This window comes from Talpa europaea (genome assembly GCF_964194135.1).
Source record: "Talpa europaea genome assembly, chromosome: 4".
Lineage (NCBI taxonomy): Eukaryota > Metazoa > Chordata > Mammalia > Eulipotyphla > Talpidae > Talpa > Talpa europaea.
The window spans coordinates 44,951,955-44,972,207 of NC_140070.1; positions in this window are offsets into that span (position 1 = coordinate 44,951,955).

Genomic DNA, 20,253 nt, shown 5'->3' on the forward strand with positions numbered 1-20,253 from the left:
ACCCAGTGCTTGTATAAATAAATAAATAAATCTTTAAAAAAAAAGATTTGCTTGTGGTGTACTTGGACCTCCCATTAAAGGTCGTCTTTCATACCACATGGCTTATATTCTATGAAAATTTAGATCGAGTGTCTGGTTTAGCTATATATACTTGGCCATACTTTTTCTGTATTGCATGGATCTCTGAATTTTCATAATGGATATATCTTATTATGTAGTTATTTTTTTCTCATAGCAGTTATCTTCTTTCCCTTTCTCCATTCTCAAGTACATTTCCTTCTTCATTAAGCAGATTTAATTGCAGGCTTTTCAATGGAGAGACACCTGTTTTTCCTTCTCCATGGTAGGAACTTAAAAAACATTTGCTTAATTGAATTAAATTTCTGAAAGTTATTTGGGGATTATGAGTGAGCTGCATGTGTTTATAATTCTTTACTCAACTTCAGCATTTATACCAACTGTTGACATAAATCATAGGGAGAATTGAGCATCATTGTGGTTTTGTTTACTTTTAAGCACTCCTTTTTGACTCTGATCGATGAGGTGAAAAGTAATTTAGGTTTGATGTGTGGCTCCCTTATCTTAACCAGAATGACAGCTGCCTGAGAGATAACTTGTTAAATGTAAACTATGTAGTTACCCCTTGCTTGCACAATATGCTTTGTCTTAATACAAGCAGATGTAAATACAGGCCTGTAATTACTTTCTGCTATGCTTCTCTGCATTTATGGTCCTGAATATACACAGATGTTTAAACAAATTACTGCACCATTATTTTACCTCTGACATGGTGATAGAAAGCAACTTTGAGAGTTCATGAGTTCCAATAAAAATTTATTTAGTTAAGGTAAGCCTATCATTAGTTCATTTAAGGTCAAATGAAATTTGATTATTAAATGTCTGACAAACCATGAGAATTCAGCTCAATAATTCTGTATCTAATGAAGATATTTAATTAATTTTAAAAAATATTTGGGGCATGGGTCAACAAAATTACTCACAAGTTCAGAAACATAAAATGCTATTTTAAAAGCCAAGTGAAATTTGATGCATATTTAAATCATGAAAGCTTTTATTAATATTCCCTATTGTGTTATTCTCCTTAAGGTCTTGAAAGTGAACATGTTATGTCTCTGGTATACGATTAAATATATTGTACTTAAGCAAAAACCATATTAAATGACTTTTGTCTAGAGGTTTCACAGGTTAGAAGGTATTTCCTGTTATACATAGAAGTTAGGATTCTGTTATACCCCAATGAAATATTTATGAAGCACAAGGGCAAAGGGTATCTCAAGTAGAGTATTACTGTTTAATACATGCCAAAATCAAAATACCTTCTCCATCTGTTTTATCTCTGACTGTATGCAGGTATCAGCAGCCTCATGTTCTGACCACAAAAGTTTTACTACAAGTTAAAGATTTTTCTAGTGACAAAGGATGTGTGATTAAAAAGAAGTAGTATTTTGGGAACTTTATTCCAATTTGGTGTTATCTTGCTTGGAATGGAAGAAATGTGTATAGGTTCACAACCTGAAATGTCCTTTCATTCACTGGTTTACAAACAGGTAAAGTAACTTGTAGAATATTTGAGATCTTTTATGATATCTTTATATATCCTACATTTTAGTAACTAATGATTTTGTTCGGAAGGCTTTTAGCTATATGTAGTATAAAGACATTGACCATAATGGATGGTTGGATAATAGACACAGTACAAATTAACTGAGGAAATGAAGGGAGGAAGTATCCCTTTCTCTTACATAAAGTAGGCATAGCATTTCATCTTTTAAAAATAAAGACCTAGCTTAAAATAGCTATGAAATCTGTGTTTAAGAAACAACCAACTAGAATAAAAAATGAGTGCAGAAAGAAAGACTTATTCTTGAGTTCAGCTACATTTTAGCCTGCAGTTGGGTAACCCTTGAGAATCAAACTAGCTTTGAAAACATTTATTTTTTTCTTCCTGCTCTCATTTATAAACTCAGTGCAACTTTACCTCTAATAGTCACGAATTTATTTTTCTACATGAATGTGATCTAGATAACTTGATGACAAATAAGAAATTATTTTGCATGACCACTTCACTTATTATTACAGAAAAATTGTATGCAATAACTTTGTGCCAGAAATGGAAAAGGTCATGATTTATATCTGTTGCACAGAGCTTGGGGTAATGTTTCATGTTGCAAAGAGAAGCCTAACCTGTTTATGCTTTCATATTCATAGAGCAGTTTAAGTTTTCTGCTTATATTTTCATGATTTCTGTTTTATAGGCAATGAAAATCCATTATGTTGATATGTTTAATATATTGGAACATGCATGCTTTTAATTCAATTATGCAGAATATTTATTTACTGCCTTTACATTGAGTAATATATACAGGTCTGCCATTATGGTAATTTCAGAGATACCCTTTGTAAAGTCCTCATGAGGATAAGACTTTTGTCTTTTTACCATATCCTCTCTTCAGTGTCTGGCAGTGTGCTAGCTTATTAATCCATATCAGTTGAATGAATAATGATGTCACACTTTAAATTTAAAAATTATAAATGCAAATTACCATGAAAAGAATCAGCTCCTTAAGATACTGGTGGTGTGATTAAGTTGTTAATTTTTGGACTGTGTTAAGATTGCATACTATGGTATATAAATAACACTACTACTATTACTAGGAGATGGTTATTGCATTATTTGAATACACTGTAATACTCTCTACATATGTTAGCACATTTAATCATCAGTATGACCCTGTGATGTGAGTGCTATTTTCATTTTCATTTTCTAAGTGAGGAAGCTGAATCTCAGAGAAGTTAAGGTATTTGGCTGAAAACCCAGGTAAACAGTGACAAATCAGCTGTCTCATGAATCCATGTTCTCAAGTGGCACTCTATTCTGACTGCATAAACTTTCTTGTTTTAATAATAATAGTACTTTGTATGTGAATAGCATCATGCTTTTCAGTTTACAAAATGTCATTAAATTAGAAACAAATTATTAATTTAATTTTAATGAAACATATACAAGCATTTACTTGGTGATTTTAATTTGACTGAGGATTTTGTATGTGGTAAATACAGTTATTATTGAGGGACTTTTATATTTTTAGACTTTAACATTTCCTTTCATTCTTCTTAACACAAATGTATAACACTATAGAGTAGAGATCAGTAAGTTATTTCAGTAAAGAGACAGATATATTCTAAGCCTTGTGTTCTACATATGGCCTCTGTCATATTTTATGTTTATTACAAACCTAAAAAAATGTAAAAGCCATTCTTAGTGAGTTAGTCCTATTAAAAAGTGGTGTGTAGGCTGAAGTTTGCTAGCCTACACTACAGAAAATGAATTTGGGGATTCAGGTAAGAAATATTCAATCCATATGAGCAGTTTTGATATTGCATATCCAGATGGAACAGAATGTTAATCAACTGCATTTTAAAATTATGTTCTGTTTTCTTTTTTTTTAAAGATTTATTTATTTATATAAGAACTGGGGTATAGGCCAGAGGCACAGGAGGGTGAGAGAATTCACCAGAGACAGAGCAAGGAGCAGAACAGGCAAACCAAAAACACTGCTGAGAGGAGCAGTGGGAGAGGAGAGGTCTGCCACGCCATGTGGGTATCTCTCTGGCCAGCTGGGAATTGAACCAGCGCTGCAGAGGTGGCAGACAACTTCACATTGCTACACTTAACCCACTGCGCCACTGGGGAGGCCCATGTTATGTTTTCTTTTGGAAAGATTCTGAGTTTATATTTCCGAAAATAATTGAAAAAAATTTACATGACCAAAGTCCCAGCAAGGATCTGGACAACAAGGACAGGTTTATTCTAAAGTTGGTATGTAAAGTATTGGTTATATGATAGTTAAAACTATCTTTGAAAGGAAAGGACAAGTAGGGGATTCACTCCATCAGTATGAAGTTCTACCTTGTAACTACAGTATTTAAGACAATTTGGTATTGGAATAGGTATATAGAGAAACAGAACAGAATCAAGAATCTTGAAACAGATCCACATAAATATACTTAATTGGAGTTGACAAAGGTGCAAAACCCATTTGATGGAGAAAGAATAGTCTTTGCAACAAATACTGTGGCGTGGCATCCATAGCAAAAATAAATAAATGAATAAACAAAAAAAACCTTAAGCTAAACCTCAAAGCATATAAAAAATTCACTCAAGGGAGATGATGGATTTTAATGTAAAGTGTAAGCTCTAAGATATTTAGGCAAAAAAAAAAATAGAGAAAAAAAATGCTTTGTGCCTAGTCAAAGAATTCTTAGACTAGACAGCAAAATTATAACTGCTTGGGGATGAAAACTGAAACTACAATTCATCAAAATTATAAAAACGTACTATGTGAAAGATGGTATTAAAAGGATGAAAAGAGCATAACTTTGTTTTTAACAGTAGAGTAGTATTCCATAAAGTATTTGTATCACAACTTCTTTATCCAGACATCCATCCTTGGGTAATTAGGTTGATTCCATGTGTTGGCTATTGTAGATCATGCTGCTATGAACATAGGGTTACATAAATCTTTTCACACTGGTATCTTCATATACTTCAGAAAAATATCTAGTTGTGTTGTTGTATCATATATGTTTTTCATTTTTAGTTTTAAAATAAAATTAAATACCATTTTCCATAGAAGCTGTATCTTTTTACATTCCCACCAACAGCTAATGAGAGTTCCTTTTTCTCCACACCCTCATCAGTACCTGTGCCTTTCTGACAGTGTATATCAAAGCCACACATCTAATTTCCATACATAACTTACATATATATAAAGTCTGATATTACAACTACATTAGTTTGTTTGTTGTATTTAATCATAATTTATATAATCAAATTGGTTCCTCACTTGTGACATAGGCCCTATAAAAATATTCTGTATATGAACTTGGAAAGCTATTATTTCCACATTTTATCCACTTAGTAAAAGATGCTATTTCTTAACCTGTAAGGTATCTTTATGTTATCTACTATTCCCGATGTGCTGTACACGGAGTCATTGCAATGTTTCTCTCTCTCAAAATAATCTCTAAAGTTAAACCACTTATGTTTTTCTCATGAGATTCTTGGAGGATATCTTAAATTCTTCCTCCAGCTTAGTTATATCAAGGATAAATTCAAACAGCATATTATTAGAAAAGCTACTCAATGTCTTCTAAGTGATCTCTCATCAGGATGTCTTTCCCGCATGACACACCATCATGATATATCACTGGGATATCAGATACTCATAGCAAGTGCTGTAAAGGTGGTACATAGACTGGTGCATTTTAAAAAAATCACCAGCATGTTTTTTTCTTCAAATTTCAGGTTGATTTAGGAAGTAAAAAGATGCTTTTGATACAGAAGTTTCAAAGACTTTCAGAGTCTTATTATCAGATCTACCAGTAGGCAGGGGGAATAACTCAGCAATGAATCAAAAAATTTTTGTTGTTGTTGAGACTCTAGTTCCAGTATTATTTAGAAAGTTCAGTTTCCTCTGAGATTTAATCTTCATATGACTCTACCTTTTAAAAATTTCTGTAAACTGCCAATTCTTCTAAAGTTAAAAGATGCCCACATTATTTTATCTTTAATAAGTTGTTTTCTTATTATAAAGAGAATATATAGAGTTCAGAGCAGAAGAAAAAAATTCTATTTATACAAGAAATGAACATTAATATTTTGATATATTTCTTTTATCCTTTGTATTTAATGTTTTTAACAATTCAAAATTATGGTGTATATAATAATTTTTATTGTGACTTTTTAACTTAGAATTATAATACCTGCCTATTATCTGCCATAAAATTTTGTAAACACTTTTATTGACTTTATAATTTCCCACATTAATTTCAAAAAATTAGTCACCACAAGACTTCTCTCCCTTGTAATATCATTCAACTTCTGAAATTATAATAAAAGCAGATAAATTAAAATTTGTTTCAAAGGTAAAGCCCCCAGTGTAAATTCTACATAATATACTTTCCACTAATTCAACATTTTTCAGTGTTCTATAGCCTTAATCATAGATCACCCATCTTTCTCTAAACCAATGAATGATCTCTAACAATCACAAGGAAACATCATACACTGACTATTGAAATACTTATTCAACAAGCTCAAGTGGGGGTAAGGGTGGAGTTGCAACTTTGATCAGAGGAAAACTGGAGCTCAAGTTGTATAGAAAAGCTAGCAAGGATTATTTATTATTTGATTAAGTGGTTCATAATACTAAAACCAAAGCTACTGAAGCCAACATTTCCTACTTCATTATACATATACATATACATTGTGTATTTTACCCTTCCTTAAATGAACTTAACTATTAATATCAAACATTATGTATGATAACCTAAAATTTCCTAGAGAAAATATGCCAAGATATCATCATTAATATAGATACTTTGAATAGGGATGATTGATAATGCTTTGAAGGGCTGAAGGGAAAAAAGTGTGCCCTCATTTTTTTTTCCAGTTACATTCCTCCCCTTCTACTTGTTATGATGTAGTCAAATTTGAAATGACAATTAGATATAAAGGCTTAAGTCATTAGTATTAGTTTAATGCTGCCCCTAGGCATAAACTAATACTATCAGATTGCACATCATATTTTTGTTTGTAAACCATTTACTGAACTGTAGTAATGCATTCTACAACTATTATCATGCATCTCAACAATTCTGTACTATTTTATTTTACAACTAGGAAAATAGATGCTTATGGAAGTGAAATACTTTCTCCTAAATATTTGTTTAGGATGAGTAGGCCTAGCTTAGAAAACACAGTCTGTAGTCTTTTCAATACACTATATGATAGTTTTTAGCTCTCACTATTAGCCACCTTAAAATTTTTAATATGTTGACATCTTAAAAATACTGGATAGTTATAAGGAGTTTACAAAAATGAATGAAATGAAAATTTGTCCCAAAACCTATCACATGAAAACTTTGTAGTATATAATATTGGTTGTTCACACTTACGGTCCCTGCAGGTTCTGAAGCTTGGTGCCTTCTATTTATCCTAATGTTCTGGGTATCTGAAAAAGACATGCATATGGTAGGTATGGAAAAAGGATATGTAGAAGTACAGCTGTTGATTTAACCAGGATAACAAAATATTGATAGTTCTATTTTTCCTCAACTTGCCTTTTCTCAACCAATATGGAAATAAATAAAAAAGAGACAAGGATATGTCTGTTATTACAATATGATCTGAACAATAGAAATGTATCTCCTCTGTTCCTAACTTTTAATTTATATTCCTCAGTTCTACTTATACTCATTAAACAGAAAGTGAGTCATTTTCCTAGATTGTCTAGTATTGACTTTTCCATGCCTAACACCAATTGTCATTCTTGTGAACAACTGCACTGGCAAATCCAGAGTTCGTCAAGCACACGGACTGAACGCATCTCCCGAGCAGAGTATATCTTGCCAACAACAAATCAGTATTTGTGGATTCAAGAGAAACTACTGTTTCCAGAGCAGTCAGTCCATGCATTTTCATGAGTACTAAAATGTATTCAATTAAAAAGAAAAAAAAAAAAGAGAAGAATAGGAGCAGGAGAGAAGTCTGAAAAGTTCAGTTTATGAACTTGTCATTTTATTCACAGATTCAAGTATATACACTCAATTAGCATTTCTCTGTTGAAATCGTACAATCAGACAAATTCAGAAAAAAAAAATCTTTAAGTGAGGAATGCATGCTAGGTTTTCAGATCACGGCTTTGTAGCTAAAGCATTATTACTTCTACAAAGAAAAAATGTCCATTCCTATTGATGTCAATGCCCCTAGTGTTTTGTTACCTTTTGATATATCACTTTATGACTATTATATCCAATGAGCAGCTACACACTTTTAATTTCAGAGCAGTAATACAATGGTGTCAATTACTTAGGAATAAGATGTTGATGACTTAATGAATTAATAATCATGTAATAAAGACTCCATAATATTATTTTGTTGCTCTGTGGAATAGTTGCTCTTCACCCAGTGATAAAGTGCTAATACTGTAGTGCATTAATAGGTCTTTAAAAAAACACTTTATGAGATTTTCTTGATTTTGTTTCCTAGCAATATCCTGTGATTGCCTAAAAATTCCTGAGAGGATTGAACTTTAAACTAATTTAAAAAATTGTATCATGTTTTTCTGGTTTCTGGTTCATAACACTCCATAGATTAATACAGAAATTGTTTTGCTATTCTTCAAACATTAATCAAAAAGAGGGATGTCTTCAAGGGAAAAGAAAACATAGCTATATAAATTGAGGCAGTTTATTAAATTATTCACTAAAATGTGCTATTATAATGGAAATATCTAAAGGGGAAAGCTACCAGGAACAAAGAATATGATTTTTTCCTCATAAAAGTCCTATTTGGAAAATTGTCATGCCACAATAATTTTCCACCTTCCTCTGTTTTCTAAACAGCATTTAAAATTTTAACTTTAAATAACAAATCACCTCATTTCTCAAGTAGACTTTAGTGGTAATTGCTGACATATAAATGATGCCAATTTCCCTTTACATTTGAGAAAATTTTCATGAATTTCTGAGTCCTTAACCAGATATTTAATCATATTTTCTTATATGTTTTTACCTTTTCAGGTAGAACTCAAAATTGACTGCCATTTAAGAATTCCCAAAAGTAAATCAAATTAGTAATGATTATACCTTTCTATACTCAAATACATCATGCTTTGTGCTCTATTGTTGGGATTCTTACATAGTTAGGGTCCCTTCCATTGTAAATCATTGCATTCAGTAGAAAATCATTATTAGATTATCTTCACATTTTAAATATTTTAAACATATATTTAGATCTAAATTACTACACATCTTGATCAGTGGAAAATGTTGATATATAGACAAAAAGAATCAAGATTCTCTTTAAAAAATGGTGTCTACTCTTGTTCTAAGAGTTAGAGATGTGATGCATGAAGGCAATAAACAAAAACCAAATATGAGATTTAAAACTTCTAAATTCAATGAAAACTTTGCAAGTTCATACACTGAAATATGCTGAAGTGGTGGTGGTGGCAGCAGTGGCAGTGAGCAACCATTCTAGGTAGAAATGATGAGAAGGGTGTGGACAGGATGTGTGTGTGTGTATTAATTCTAATTTAAAAATAGTTCAATACAGTAATTGAGTGTTTTAGTTCAATGAATACACACGCACATAAAATTTGTTTTGAACAAATTGAAAAGTGGTGATCAAAACTAAGAATTTTCCATTGACTTTAGAGACTAAAGTTTGTCTTTATTCACACATCTGTGAGAAAGTGTATTTTTAGCAAGCTGTTTCCTGATTATTGGGTAGAATAAAATTCTAGCATAGGATCCAATTAAAAAAAAAGAAAAACTTGGCTCACTAGTGGAACTCAAAGAAATTTAGTGTGTCTGTATCATAGCTGTGTGTATAGGCAGAAAAGAGGTAAGGTTGAGGTTTAAGCAGGATCAAATGATGTAGGGATTTATGTACCAGAAATAGTTTCTTAGCAGGTTAAAAAAAATTAGGAGTTTTAAGCAAGGAGTAGCTATAATCTAATATTAATGAATTTTTCCGGACTTCTGTGTGGTAACTGAACAGAAGCTGGGCAAGAATTTGGCAGGGGGACAATGATAAGACCACTGTCCAGGTAAGAAATCCAGATGAGAGAGTGACTTGTATTTGAGGACTAGTGGTGCACATGGAAATAAACAAATGATTTGGGATTTATTTCAGAAGTAGAACCTAGTAATAAGAGACCAGTTACAATGATGGATGAATCCCAGACTGATGGCCTTGCTTTTCTTCTGATAGAGACCTAAGCTCTTCTCCCACTGCAATTCCAGACCATCCATCACCTGTAGGTTTAGAGTCATGCTAACTCTAGTACCAGTCCTCTTCATTGTCAAGTAATATGCATAGTAATTGGTCTGTTAATACTTTCTGCCCTTGCTCTAGTAATCACTAGGCATCTCTCTTGGCCAGAAGCCCCCAAAACATAAACAAGGTCCTATTTCCAACTGAAAATCTAGATCCAAATGCAGGATGTCAGGCCTCCCTGAATGCACAGATCTCTTACCCAGATTTCCTCACATCGTAGCATATAGACCCAGTTTCATGTTTTGCTCTTCTGTAAGAATAATTACCTGATACCAGTGTTTTCTGAGTGACAGAGGGAAAGGACCCAATGGCATTTGGTGGAGGATTTGGGGGTACTGCTTGTGGACAGGTTTGTGAAAGTATGCATTTATGGAGGTATGAATCTATAACCCCCAGGGAGATAAAAAGTTGTAAACCTGCTTTACCTCAATAAACATAATCTGCAGGGAAAAGTTATGAAAAAGCACTAGAGTAAACACAATCAACTGAACAGTTTGTATTTTTTGGAACATTTGAGGCACTTAAAACATAATTTAGTTCATAAGAAAGATGAATGCAAAGATGCTCTCTTATAGAATATTCAAATAATGTTTTGATTCATTTAGTTATTAAAACTAAAACATTTTTATTTTAAAAAACCAGAAAAAATTGCATGCATTATTGTCATTTAGAGACAACAACCATTAACTGTAGACATGTATTTTACAGAAAAATGTTTCTACACATGCACAAGTATTTCAATGACTAACTTTTGAAAGAAGGATTATATTTATATCTAGGCTTTTCCACTTACTATAGCATAAATAAATGTGTTATGAACTATTATGTCACCATATATTTAAGAGTGTTTCATATTGTATATATGTATCATAAACTGCTTAATAACTAATTTTATTGATGCTTATGTTGTATATAATGCTCTCTGACATAACACTGGCATGAATCTCCTTTTTAGAAAATACTAGTGTCATCTATGTTTTTTTCTTTGAGTACATCTTTAAAACTAGTATTTTCAGATAAAGAAAACATTTATTTTTAATATTTTGTTACACATCTATAAATCATCTTCCAGAAAAGTTTTATATTCTAAACAGAAGCATATGATAATGGCTTCCTTGTTGGAATGTATCTGTGTATGCCTGACCACTGCTATTGGCTTGGCTGAAAGCAAGCAAGAAAGCTCTAAATGAAAGTAAATCAGTTGTGAGTTATGGAATTGAACCAGCCTAATTTTTTCCATCAAGAATTTTCTACTAACAACTTTCTAAAGGGAATGAATGGATTATAGATCATGTACATTATGTGTGTGTGTGTGTGTGTGTGCTTATTTATATAAGCACTGGGTACAGTCAGAAGCACGGGAGGGTGAGAGAATCCACCAGAGCCAGAGCAGGGAACAGAACAGGCAGACCGATGAAATACACTGCTGAGGGGAGCAGCAGGCATGGCAGGAGATGTCTGCATGTCATGCAGGACCCTGCGTGGTGGCCGGTGATCAAACCGGCGCTGCAGAGGCTGCGAGCAGCTTCACAGCCCAGCACTCAACCACTGCACCACCAGGGGAGGCCCTCAATGGCTAATTTATGATTCTCAGTAACTTCAGAGTTTCAAGGCAAAGTAGGCAAACAGAGGCAAGGTGCCAGAGGACTAGTTCCAATTTCTTTCCACCCATCACCCATTTCATGTCACATGGTAAGGTTTTTTTTTAAAAGATTATTTATGCATACAAGAACAATAAATGCTTGGATAAATGTGTTGATACAGATCCTTTGGAAACAATGAAGGAATCAGGGAGATTAGTTCATGAGTTATTTGAGTTATTCATGAGACAAATGTGGTAGGCTATGGACAAATGATAAATGCTTGGATTTGGGATATATTTCAAGATAGAGCTAGTTAGATTTATTTTGTGAGCTTAGAGATGAAGAGTGAGGATAAATAAAAATAAAATGTGGGAATAGTAGACTTCGAGACAGTACCTGAAGTCCAGTTTTGGATTTGTTGTTTTGAAATATCTACTATTTGATGATAAAGTGGTTGTGTGGATTTTAACAGCTAGGTTAAAGGGCAGAGATTGTTTGGATGTTTTTGGACTATTACATGATATTTGAAACTGCAAAGGGCATTAATGTAAATTGATTGGGATTAAGACAAAGAATTAAACTGTGTGGTGTGCTCAGGGAGAAGAGGAAAGATCAACAAAGGAGGCTGAAAGTGGTGGAAAAAGTGAATTTAGAAGAAAACAAAAATAATATGGTTTCCTGGACACTAAATAAAAACTATATGCCAAGGAAGAAAGAGTGATCATTGCCATCAATGGGACTCTAGTTCTAGTAATACTAAAAACTGAATGTTGGCCACTAGATTAGCTCGTAAACAATCATTGCTGAATTTATGTAAAGTAGCTTCATGGAGTTTCATAAAGGAAGACTTGACTTGCATTTATGTTAGAAGGGAAGGAGTGGAATTGAAGAATTGAAATATAAGCAAGTAGTTGAGAACTTAAAATATACACAAATTAACAAACATTTAAAAATCCTTTTATACTCTACTTAAAAATAACTGTGGTTATTTTCAAATGTTTCCCTATATATGTGTACATTATTAAAGAAATTTATGCTATAATCATTCTATATCAGTGCTCTATTAAAGCAAGATTTTAATTGCAACAAAGCAGTAGGCCATGCCACTGTTAAATTAATATTTTATTTAATTAATCATCTAGCATGGGCTTGCTTCCCTATTTGTTATAAATAACACTATGATAAACTTCATTGTTCATAAAGTCTGGTAAACATCTCTCAGTACATTTCAATAGAATAAATCTATAGATGTAGAATTACAAGGTCAAAAGGTGTAAGCAATACTGCTTTTGATATATTCTCCTAATTTGCTTTCTTGAAAGGCAGAACCAATTTATACTCTTTTCATTAAAACAGAGGTAGTCACTTTCCATCACTTATTTGACAAATGGGAGGTTTGCAACTTAAAGACAATGTTGTTTGATATTAGGAAAACTTTAGTTCACTATTGTATTAATTTGATTTTATTTGATCTCCCAAATTTAAATATCTTTTTAAATTTATCTTAATATATTTATCGACGCTGTTTCTTTTTGTTTGTCTGCATTAAGTCCTTTCTCAAGGTTATTGAGCTAGTCACTGCATTCTTATGTTTTTTCAACTGCCTGTATTTGAATTTTAATATATTGCTAATATAGACATTCCTCTTGCAAATACGAGAATCCTGAAATCAAATATTTGTTTCTTCTCTTATAAGTCATTTTGGGTTTCATTTTCTAGATGTTTAATGTATTTTTTTTTTAAGATTTCTTTCTTTATTTATTTATACAAGCACTGGGTACAGTCAGAAGCACGGGAGGGTGAGAGAATTCACCAGAGCCAGCGCAGGGAACAGAACAGGTAGACTGACGAAGTACACTGCTGAGGAGAGCAGCGGGTGGCAGGAGAGGTCTGTGCGCCATATGGGACCCTCGCCCGGCAGCGGTCGAGGATGGAACCAGCGCTGCAGAGGCTGCAGGCAGCCTCTCAGCCCAGCGCTCAACTGCTGCTCCACCAGGGAGGCCCTAATGTGTCTGTAATTTAAATTGTGAACTAATAAATAAGTTCATACTTTCTTTTATTCCTAATCAACAATATCATAGCAAAATTCATTGAATAATTTACTTTTCCATTACTAATTTGAAATGTCAACTTTTCTATGACCTATAGTATTTACTTTATGAAATATGTTCCTAGACTTTTTGTTTATTTCACTGCAGTATTTTATTTTTATACAAGTTTAACATTCTTTAATTATATCTTTAAAATGTGTTGTTATCTGGTATGCAAATGTAAAAATTGCTTTGTAATTCCTTACATATTTATTCCTCTAGATAATTTTAGAACAGGCTTATATTTGTCTAAAATATAGTTGGATTTTTTTTTAAAGATTTATTTATTTATTTATACAAGCACTGGGTAGTCAGAAGTGTGGGAGGGCGAGAGAATTCACCAGAGCCAGAGCAGGGAACAGAACAGGCGGACCGACGAATTACACTGCTGAGGGGATCAGTGGGCACAGCAGGAGAGGTCTGCGCACCATGTGGGAACCTCGTCTGCGGCAAGGGATGGAACCAGCACTGAAGAGGCTGCGGACAGCTTCGCAGGCCAACGCTCAACCGCTGAGCCACCAGGGGAGGCCCCTATATTTGGAATTTATATTACAATTGTAGTACATACCTACATCAATTTAAGTACTCCCCCTAAAATGTTCTATCATGAGATACAAAATTAATAAATCGGATACAATTACATTTAAAAAATTAAAGATAAAAATCTCATGATTATCTCAATAGACGCAGAAAAAGTATTTGACAAAATTCAACAGCTATTCATGATATAAACATTCAACAAATGGGGTGCAAAAGGCACATACCTCAACAAAATAAAGTCATATGTGATAAAATCACAACTAACATGATACTCAGTGGTGAAAGATGACCACTTTCCCTCTAATATCAGGAAAAAGACAAGGATGCCTACTCTTACAACTCCTCTTCAAGACAGCACTGTAAATCTCATTCAGAGCAATTAAACAAGAAAAATAAATGAAAACCATCTAATCAAAAACAGAAGAGAAATTTGTCTTTGTGTGCAGCTGATATTTTTTTATATAGAAAATTCTAAAGACCCCACTAAAAAAATAGTTAAAACTAAAAAATGAATTCAAAAATATCACTTGTATTTTTATACACTAATAATGATATATCCAAGAAAAAAAAAGAAAGAACACAATCCTATTTATAATAATATCAAAATAAAATAAACAGGAATAAATTTGACCATGAGTGTAAACACTGAAATCTATAAGACCTCGAGGAAAGAAATGGAAGACACAAATAAATAGAAAGTATATCATGTTAATGAATAGGAAGAAAATTTATTGTTAAAATATCCATATTGGGCCTCCCCTGGTGGCGCAGTGGTTCAGCGCTGGGCTGCGAAGCTGCCCTCAGCCTCTGCAGCGCTGGTTCGATCCCTGGCCGCCAGGGAGGGTCCCACATGATGCGCAGACCTCTCTTGCCGCCTGCTGTTTCCCTCAGCAGTGTATTTCATCGATCTACCTGTTCTGCTCTCCGCTCTGGTTCTGGTGAATTCTCTCACCTTCCTGTGCTTCTGATCGTACCCGGTGCTTGTATAAATGAATAAATAAAATATTTAGAAAAAAAAAGGTGGAAAGATTAAGAGAAAAAAAAAAGATGGAAAAATAATAAAAAATAAAATAAAATGTCCATATTGATTAAAGTAATCTAAAGATTCAATTAAATCTCTATCAAGATTCTGATGACATTGTTTTTCAGAAATAAAAAGCAATCTTTTAAATGATAAAGGCCAAAAAAAGATCTCAAATATCCAAATTAATCCTAAGAAAGAACAAAACTAGATTCATCACAGCTCCTAATTTCAAACAATATTACAAAGCTAGTAATCAAAACAGATCAAGCATAGCAGTAAATTGAACAGAATTGAGAAACCATAAATAAATGCTAATATTTGACAAAAGAGCTATGAATATTCAATGGAGAAAAGATAGTATTTCCAATAAATGGTTTTGAGCAAATAATATCCACAAGCAAAAAAGTGAAACTGGACCTCTATCTTATACAACTTACAAAAATTTACTCAAAATGAATTAATGCCAGACCTGAAACCAAAAAGCTTCTAGAGAAAAACACAGGACAAAGCTCCTTGATATTGGTCTTTGCAATGATTTTATGCACATCATACTTAAAATATAACCAACAAAATCAAGAATAAATGAGTGGTACTTTGGCAAACTAACAATCTGCACAACAAAAACAAAATGAAGAGGCAACCTACAAAGTGGATATATATAAAGAACACATACAATTATATAGCAAAAAACACAAAAAAATCCAATTTAAAAAATCAGTAAATTACCTGAATAGACTTTTTGCTAATGAAGTTTTTCAAACAACAAGTACAGGAAAAGGTATAAACATCATAATCAGAGAAATGAAAATCAAAACCAAAATGTTATCAGCTGTTACCAAAAAAAGAGGATTTAAGTGAAGGGAACCATTGTACATCATTAACAGGAGTGTTTGGTATTACCATTATGGAAATCAATATGGAATTTCCTCAAAAAATTAATAATGGAACTACCATGGGATTGAGCAACACCACTATTAGGTATGTATCTGAAGGAAATGAAGTTGCTATCTTGAGATAATTCTAGGTTCATTGCAATATTATTAATAATAGCTAAGACATGAAACAACTCACATGCCCATTTGCAGACAAATGGAATAAGATATGTAATGAATACGTATTTATAATATATATAACACATATAAATATATGTATATGTATAACACAATAGACTATAATTCAGCCATTAAAAAGAAGACAATTCTGCCTTTGTGACAGCATAGATGATTCTTGAAGACATTATGCTAAATGACTTTGTCAGATAGAAAAAGACAAATATTATATGATCTCCCTTAAATGTGGAATTAAAAACAACCACAAATAAACAAAGAGCAAGTTAGTGTTATCATAAGTGAGTGTGAACTTTTTAGCTATTTCAGACTGACAAACTAGTGTATACTTATCTTTTAACAAATTTTAAAATTTTGTTGACTTCTCCTTATCCATCTTTATGGTTAGTTCTTTACCTTTTGATCTACCACATATGATTACAGTTCATATGCTTGGAAAGATTTGTTTCTCTTTGAAGTTAAGGTGTTGAGTTCACAATCTCTGATGGGCTCACAAAAAAATTATGATTTTGTTTTTTGTTTGCATTGTTTCATAGTTGATTGGGAGTTACATTCTTTGCAGGATCATATATACTAAATGAAGTAAAAGTTCCAGGTCTTCGTATATGAAGTTAAGCAATTGTCTCCATCTGTTCGATTCTATTTCTAGTACTTCATTAAAATTTAGTCAACTTATTAACAATGATCCATAGCAAGATTTCCATGAATACTTTGTTTTTGTTCATGCCCTTGGCACTCTAAGATGAAGATTTTTATCTTCAAAGATGCTGAGCTCATCCATTCAAAACCAGTTATATAAAGTAAGGTGAGAGGAGATAGAGAAAATGGTGGAAGAAGCAACATATGAAGCAATATACGGAGAGGAGATCATGACTATCCAAACTGAAAACTGTCATTATATGGAATGGCTTCTGAAGTCCGTCATGTCCTGGCTTTTACATGCTTCTCCAGCTGCATTTTCCACCATTCTTACCTAATGACTGCATACTGAATCCAATCCGAACTGCTCATGATTTCCCAAGTAGTCTTCAATTTATTTGCAAATTCTGATTTCCTTTTCTTTAATCTGTGTACTCCAATCTCCACCCTGCAAATTTCTACTCAGAATTTAAATGCTGTCCCCTGCACCCTGCCCCATGTAGTGTTTCTTGCACCTCTATACAGAAAAGTCTGTTCTTGCTTGTGTTTTCCTGAATCTGTACACTCTGCTGCGCTCTGTCTTATAATACATTCAGTATGGCAAAGATGAAAGCACGTGAAGTCAGCAAGAGCAATGGCCAGCACAGATCCAGGCATATTGCATTAACTACTTATTTGTTAGAGACCAAAAAATGTTTCCTTATTGAATTGCTTGACATGTGAAAAATCTGTAAGGATCATGATTTAAATACCTAAATCTTTCTTGGGAAGAAAATTTAGGCAGTAATCAGTTATTATATGCAAAGGCACAAACTCTCCAATAGATTTCCCCAAAAGTGTTCAGCTAATCTAAATTTCAAAGAATAGGGTTTGGAGCTGTCGGCAACAGGAAAGGACAAACTAGTGATGTTTGGTGAATTCATTTTTACGAACCAACAGCATTAGCGTGATTATCTGTGTGTGACTCCAGACTTTGAGTGATACAGAATCCCCTGCCTTTTCCTGTGTTTTTAATAAGCTTCTCTTTGTTTTCCCAGATTTATTTGTTGTTCAATGTTATTTCTGCAGTAAGTGAATGGTGTATCCACTTCATCCAATACACTCCAAAAGAAGCTTGTCTGATTGATGGAAACATATGCTCATTCACCGTGTCTAAACTCTAGATCCACCAATAAGATTTCTATTTTCCAAACTAGGTACCCAAGTTTTCTTTGTGACCAGGAAACAGAAATAGGATTTCTGTTGCTTTCTGCTTTATATTCCATGAACAATGGCTCTGTAAATGGTTATGATTGAAGAACTGAAGGGCCAAGGGGGAACTAGTGGCATTATACGATATGGTTATGTTATTCATTTCCCCAGATCATTTTTGAGGCCTTATGATTTCCTGGGAGTAAATTTTCTTCCTGCTGTCAATAAGAATAATTATGGTGTCTTGAAGAAAACTGCTTGAATATTAGATTCGGTTTGCTTACTCTGGAGATTAAAAGTATTTATTTCTCTGGATTAAAAGTATTCAGCTTTAATGTTCAGATGTTCTTGGTTGCATTGTATATTATACCTCCACACACACCATTTTCTGGGTCCAATACAACAGAAAGAAAAGGCACTCAGTAAATGTAGCTATTGATCATATTCATTTCTTCTTCCTTTTATTTAGAGCTATTCATTTATGTGAAACTGTGAACCAAGCACAGAAAGCAGTGTCACTGCCCTGATCTACTATTGTAGACTGAGAAACAATTTGACTATAGAATCATAGAAACAATTACCCTTCAAATTTCCATAAAAATTTCAGTTACTTCTTTATAGGCTTCCTGTAACAAATGAAAACCGGATAGACAGGGGAAATATGTGAAATACTCGATGACATAATGAGGTATAAGAGCACTTTAAGTTGCTTGGGAAAGGAAATATCAAAATAACCAATTTAGTGCATTCAGTAATACAGTGGCTTCTTGACAAATTAGAATTTAAAAGGCATAATGATAAACAGCATATACCAAGAAAAGTGACTTGTTCATTTTTGGCCTCTATGCTCTTTATTCTTACCTCCTCATAAACAGCCCAATTAGGCAGCAAGGACGAAATGGAACAAGGACAATGTTTTTTTCCTTCAACAGAGATTGGTTCACCTCATTTATTCTTCTTTTCCCCAGGAAATTGGGAGTTAGAAAGCAAATCATTTTAAATGGGAGAAGGAAAGTGCTGTGTGTGTGTATATAAACTAATGAAGTGGTTTTTCTTACATTTTGCCCCCTAACTTTAAAATCCACCTAAGTATTTTAGCAGGGTGGGGAGATTCCCAAAGTGATCCACAAAATGCGTTCTCTTCCATATCCCATGTTCCTCCTACTTCTTAAATATTGACAGAGTTTTCACACTACATCTAATAGCAAATATATATTAGAGGTATACATACATATACCTTTATACACACACATCTATGTAATCAAAACGTCAAAGGCTTCAGGGATGCCCAGAGAACATATGCCATGTTTGTGCCTGATTCACAGTGGCTTTTTGGCAAGTCCATTCCATCATACAAGACTTTCCTCATTGCTTTTCCTCACAAATTCCACTTGTTTTTATTGTTTGCACCACTGCCAGTATGCTTTCCATCACTGTTCAAGTTCCTGAACACCCTACGTCACTACTGCCACTCAACTGCGTAACTACCAAGATTGATCTCTTATTCAGATGCAGTTGATAACTGGACCTGAACATTGCAGCTTTCTTATTTAAAAAAAATATATAGTGCAAGAAGCCCCTAGAATCCATGTAGCCAAAGCTGCAGTGGAGTTGATTTTTCTCCTGCTGACTTGAAAGCTACCAAGTTCTGGGTTTTCCATTTCACTTTCCAAAAGTTCCTAAACCTTGCTTAGGCATACATTTCCTCTACACTTCTGTAGTCACTACATTGTTTTCAAAAGTGCTTGCTTGAAATAAATAAATGTGTAACTCTGGAAGAAACAACAACCTAAACAAATCATCAGGTATGATAGAGCAAGAAGGGAAAAGTTTTGGGAATCAGGCTAATGTGGGCAATTCAAGCCTACATCTCCATCAGTTAAGCCATAAAAAACAACCTTGCTCTACCTACATATTATTTCTCTCACCCATAGAGTGTGACTAAAACATGCTTATATCGTTAATCTTTGACAAAGGAATCAAGACCATACCAATAGAGAAAGAGAAACTTCTTCAACAAATGGTTCTGGGAAATCTGGACAGCCAACATGCAAATTAATAACAACAACAACAACAACAACAAGGCTAGGTCATGTTAGTATGCACAAAAATTAACTCAAAATAGATTAAAAACTTGAATGTTAAGACCTGAAATAATTATTAATATATAGAAGAAAACATAGATAATAATACACTCCTGGACATTGATTAAGGAAATGTCTTTGGAGATTCAGCACCAATGGCAAGGAAA